Here is a 6,181-nt window from a genome sequence, read left to right as displayed (position 1 = left end):
AAAGGGTCCTTAAATTCGGCTATGGTAGGCCTGTCAAGCTGAAGTGTTCTATCCCATGGGCATTTCAATAGCATTGAAGGAGTTGCTTCCCTAACAATTTCATCAATCATGTCTTCGTCTACTGCTTGGACGAAGTTAAGTGGATGTTGGGAGATATTAAATATACTCAGTCCACGTTGCTTGTGGCCCCTAAGATGTCCATAATCCCTATCCTACATTGAATGTAGGCATTAGCCATGGCTAGGAATGGTCATCCCAAAAGGGCAGAGATCGGGTTTGTAGAGGTCTCCATGTCTAGAATGATGAAATCCACGGCGTAATGGAAATCTCCCACCTTGACTACAACATCTTCCACCACACCTCGAGGTTGCTTAAGAGAACGATCAGCAAGGCATAAAGAAACCAAGGTGGGTTGTAATACTCCTGGGTTAAGTTTTTGATAGGTCGAGTATGAAAGGATGTTCACACTTGCTCCTAAATTAGGAGGGCCCCCTCAATGGCATAATTACTAATTACACATGAGATAGTAGGTGAGCCGGGATCTTTTAGTTTAGGAACAAAATGGTTTAGTATTACAGTACTCATATGCCCAATCTGCTTAACCAAGCCATCCATGTGCACTCTTGATTCTATCTCCTGCGTTGACAAGTCCCTGCAAAACTTTATGAATGCAGGAGATTTTTTCATGTCCTCGAGGAGAGGCTCCTCTATTCTCACATGTTTAAACATGTCCTAGATGGACTCAATGGAAACCACTTTCCTAAATATAAAGGGTGCAAGTGGGGCTCCCAAATGTGTCACTAGGTGGCTACGAAAAGCCTTGTGGTTAGGTGAAATAAGGTGTGGTCGTTCTGGTGATAGGCATGATATTTAATGGTCTTTGCACCCAAATAGAGGAAGAAAGAGTGCATGAATCCACGTTGGGTTCCTCTAGTTTTTCACTAGGATCTCCTCTGTGGTCAGCTACTCCTTACCTTATTTAGGTGTCAGCCTACCATTGTGAAATGTTGTTACCGCCTGGGCCTACTCGGAGTATGAAGACGGGCCAGCATCTAGTTCACATTCGACTTCATATTTTCTCCTTGGATTTATTTTTGGCTAACTTGGTAACGTACCCTCATCCCTCCGAGTTAAAGTCATGGCTAGCTGTCCCATGGCGGTTTCTAGCTTTGCGATAGATTGGGAGTGGGAGTGAAGGAGTTGCTGGTCCACTTGACGGTTAGCTTCGATTCGCTTAAAGGCTATTAACACCGTATACTAAAATGAATCATATTTGGATTGAGGTGGACGCGGGTGCTGAATGGTTGAAGGTCTAGGGGCTGAGTTTGGATGATTTTGGAAGTTTTGATATGGGCATGGAAGCACAACATTGGGGATTTGTTGAGGTCTTTGCCTTTGAAAACCCGAAGCTTGCGACCTCCAGGAGAAGTTAGGATATTGTTTCCACTTGGGATTGTAGGTATTCGAATAAGGGTCATTAGACGACTTATCGTACCAATTTTGAGTGGCCTTTACTTCCTTCTGCACAAGCTTAGGCTGGGAATGTGTGTGAGAGCAATTGTAACATGTATGGGAAGGGTCAGAGCAGATTGCACAAACCTTTGCACACACTGTTGTCTGCAATCCTAAGGACAGGCATTGATTAACCTTTTGGATATGGCATGTAAGGTAATCTTGGCTAGTGGCCAACTCGTAAACTCCTTTTGGTTTAGAGTTTGATGGACTAGGTAGTCTACGAGGGGCACCCATGTGCTACTAAGAATTTTTCACCATATTTTCAAAGAGAATCTAGGTCTCAGTCTCGTCTTTAGTGAGGAAAGTACCTCCGCACGACGCATCAACCATAGACCAATCTCTCTCAGCCAACCCTTCGTAAAACGTTTGGGCTAATTGCCACTTGGGGACCTGGTGATGTGGGTATTTATGGAGCAAGTCCCTAAAGCGCTCTCAAGTATCGAAAAAGAGTTCCCCGTCCATCTATGAGAAACTTGTGATGGCTCACCGAAACTGATTAGTCTTCCCAATTGGAAAGTACTTTTGAAGAAGTTCATGTTGCATGGTGGCCTAGTTGGTAACTGAGTTTGGTTCTAAGGGCGTCAGCCAATATTTGGCCTTATCCTTTAGAGAGAATGGGAAAAGCCTAAGATGGAGAGCATCATCACTAAAATTAGGGATGTAGATGGTGGAACAAATTTCCAAGAACTCATCCAGATGCTAATAAGGATTCAATAGAGTTCCTATGAAAGTTGGGCAGCATCGAGATGATTGAAGTATTAATCTCAAATTGGGCCTCTTGATCATCCAGGAACCAGATGCAAGATGGTGATGTGTATGCATTAGGTACAAAGTAGTCTTTAATATGTCGTAGGTGTTGCTCTCCCACCATAGGTAGGTGAGGAGCATGGGGTTCCAGGATTTATTCAGCAGGAACCGGGGGGTTATCTTCGACCGTTTCTTTTAGTTCAGACGAATCAACCTTCTTCGAATTAGAGATAGGTTTCCTAAGGGACCTATAAGATTTTTCAATCTCAAGATCTATGGGAATTATTTTGGGTTCTAAAGAACGTAGACCAAACATACACATGTGCAAGCACAAAGATTCAGACTTCAAAAATAGGAAACAAAAATAAAGAAATAGAAATTAATAAAAAAAAAAGAATGAAAACAAAAGGAGATCAAATGAAAAGAACAAGGCAATAATACTCTAAAGCGGAAGTTGGCTTATAACCGTGGCCAAGTCCCCGGCAACGGCACCAAAATTTGGTAGGTTCACCAAGGCTTGGGTCCTTAAGTACCAAAACAAATATTTATAAACCTAACTATCCCAAGTTCAGTAGAAAGTGGGTAAGTTGGGTATCAATCCACGAGAACTTAAAACGCAGTTATCAAACCACTTCCAATTTAGTTTATTAGAGCCTTTTTATGAAAAAGAAGTAAAAGATGATATTTTTTAATTGTTGAAATCTAACCAACTACTAGAAAGCAATTAAATGAAAGCAAGTAAATCTACACTACTAGAAAGCGAGTAAATTTCTATGTTACCCTACTCCTAAAAAGCAATGATGGGGTCTAAATCAGACGCTGGACGCCATGCCTATAACTATGCTCCTTTAGACTTCGATAGAAGCACTAACCCAAGTGGGCCAAAGCGGGAGAGGGTCAATCAAGGGCACCAGGTAGCAAGGGTGCACCAACTATTCAGAGAATGGTCAAGAACCGGAGTATACCCTATCTCAACTATAACAAAAAAATCGGCAGTTTTGTAGCCAACTACTTCCCTCTGATGGATACGTAGTAGTGCTTATCCTTATCTACAATCCTTCATCAAACACACAACAAGTAAATGCAAAGCAGTAAATCAATAGCAGTAAAGGAGAAAGCAAGAAAAAATATCATCCCTTTTGTATTCAAAACGTTTGTCACTAATGCCAGGAAGTATAAGAGAGTGATTATGCAATATACACGGATAGCACACAAATGCCATCGGTTGTCACAGGCCGTCGAACACTTTATGCACACACCAAAAAAGGAATTGAAAACTATGCTACTCCTAATCTAACTTGGTTCTCAATGACATCTTAATACTGTCACTAACCTAAGAGAGGCCAAAGAGAAACCTAGAGCTTCTGTTCATAGAGAATACTTATAGGCTCTAAGGTTTGTGAGGTTTGTTTTAAAATTTAGGAAGGTTTGCAGCAAATCTCGTGCAGAAGATCATCGCTGTCGACCAAGTCACTCCTTCATCATTCTTGTGCGTGCCCTAGTTGAGATTCACGGGAAGTCAGGAATTCGAATCTTCAATGTCTTTGACTTCATCATGCCTCAGGGTCTTGATGGTCGAGATGATGGTCGAGACTTGCAGTATCTCAATTTCTTGAAATAGTCACCCCTGATGGTCTCTTGGTTAAACACTTCATCGTGACTCTCAGTACTTCTGATTTCATTTTTGTCTTAGCATCTCAATGTGGTCGCCCTAGTAGGTGACTTGGTTGAGCACTTGGTCGAACCTTGCAGCAATCTGATCTCAGTCTGATCCTTAGAGCTTGTAGTGGAAGACTAAGTCGCCCCTGTGGTTCGCTAGTCACGCCATTTGGTTGAGCGTCATCTCCTTGTCCATTTATGATCTGAAGCCTTTGGAGCTTGACTGAATTTTTGAATTCAAGCTTTGAATTCTCCAAGTTATCCTTGGCTTCTTGTAATGCCTAATTCCATGGTTTTAACCCTTTTTTTCCTGAAAAGACAAACAAACCATGCATAGCTCTGAACAATCATAACTTTGGGTAAATATATAATAAAATGAAGATAAGCACAGGTAAATGAGGGTCTAAAATCATATATTTTAGGGACTCATCCAGCACCATCAATGAGCTTCCAATAACTCCCCGACCATTGGACTCTACTCCGGAAATCTCTTTGTCATTCGGAGCTCCCTGTTTTTTCTTCATCTCTGTTATCTAATATAGATGGAGCTACGCTCAGGAAGAAAGATGAAGGCAACACCAGTCCAGCCTTCTTGTGCATCTTCTCAGAGTAGAAGATCCCAAGGCACCCTCGAAGGGGTGTGACTCTAACACATACCCCAGTGCCTCCCCAGGCTCATATGCCAGTCTCCACTTTGTCCTCGGTGATTTGGGATGCTATGGTAGAAATGCTCAGGATAATCATCAGAGTAGTGGCCGCCTCCTCTAACCACGGATGTTGTCCCACACATCAGTTGTCCTTTCGGACTCCGATTCTGTCTTGGAGTAGGACTCGTCCCCAGGACAACCTTTTTGTGCACATGTTAGTTGTATTGCGCTTTTGTGACACGATTTTGTTTTCCTTTTCTTTTCTTTTACTTTGAATTTTCTTTCCTATATTCAATATGCTTTTTTTGGCAGTCCTTCTACTTGTAATGTTAAATTTCCATTGTTCTACCTTTGATATGAATGAAATATACATGGCACTTTTGGATACTCTACGTGTCTTTTAAGCTACAATGTATTATTGCAGGCTTGCAATTTCTGGTTTCTATATATTTGTTGTAGGCACACTGCTTCATGTTACTTTCACCATGCAATGTTTTCTCCCATGTCTCTCCCGGTTCTTTATTTCCACACTTTAGTGAGGACACTGAAGTTTTAAGTTGGGGGTAGGTGGTAGAAAGACACTACATGGCAAACTTGTAACACAAAATGACAAAATTTTTAGTAAACACTGTGTATTTTATACCATGTTAACATCTATTATACCCTTTACATACTTTTATGTTACCTAGATGTTACACGCATAGGCTTATTAATTATATGATGTTATTATGCTCACTAACGAAGTAGTGAGTTATTTGTGCATAGTTCCACATAACATAGAATATGTACTGATTTGATACTCTATGTGGGTTGACTAGTGATTCATTGGTCTTAATATGGTTATGTAAACTCTTTGTTAATTTAGGTGTACACCCAAGAGGGGGGTAAATTGGGTATTCAAAAATTATTTAAATTTATTTTATCACTTAATCCCTATTTTAATGTTTAACAAAATAATCACAAGTTAGGGAATACTTAAATTTCAATTTATTAAGTTATCTAATGAATTTAATTCAAATTAATATCTTCATAAATTTAATGACACCCAATTAATTCTCAAGTGCTTGAAACATGTAGCAAAATACACACATACAAGATTGAAAATAAAACACAAGCGTAAATTAAAAGAGTTAAAGGAAAAGAGATGCAAACGTAATTTTTACGAGATTCAGCCAACTCGGCCTACGTCCTTGCCTTGAGCAACCCACTCAAGGATTCCACTAAAACTCACCCTTTTAACTGGGATGAAGCTTCCCATTACAATCCACTGCTTACAAGAGGCGTAGCTTCCTCCTCATTTCGGTTCACAACCTAAACCGTCAATTACAATAATATGATTACATTTTTCTGCAAAAACTCAAATGCTTCTACACGAGCTAGTGAGTACAATATAAATCCTAATAAAAACTCATATGATATAACATGAAGCTCAGTGAGTTTATGCGAAATGATGAATAAAGTCTTTCGCAATAACAATTATATGATCTTTGTATAAAGATTAAATCTGATAAAAAAATTCTTCAAAGATCTAAGTCATATTTATGATCTTTATAAAAATATTTAAACAATAATTTTTCTCCAAAGGTCTAAATCAAATATATGAGCTTTATAAA

General features: G+C 39.8%; 1 non-coding gene across 1 annotated transcript; it reads left to right on the top strand.

Annotated features, from left to right (window-relative positions):
* Positions 1-1,903: 1,903 nt before the first annotated feature.
* LOC131161151 (small nucleolar RNA R71) lies at positions 1,904-2,009 on the top strand. Its single transcript, XR_009138309.1, has one exon. It is a non-coding gene; the product is annotated as a small nucleolar RNA R71 (small nucleolar RNA).
* Positions 2,010-6,181: the final 4,172 nt, after the last annotated feature.

The sequence above is a fragment of the Malania oleifera genome, chromosome 7 (assembly GCF_029873635.1).
Source record: "Malania oleifera isolate guangnan ecotype guangnan chromosome 7, ASM2987363v1, whole genome shotgun sequence".
NCBI lineage: Eukaryota > Viridiplantae > Streptophyta > Magnoliopsida > Santalales > Ximeniaceae > Malania > Malania oleifera.
The sequence above is the reverse complement of the archived record's forward strand: the minus strand, read 5'-3'. Positions and strand labels throughout refer to the sequence as shown.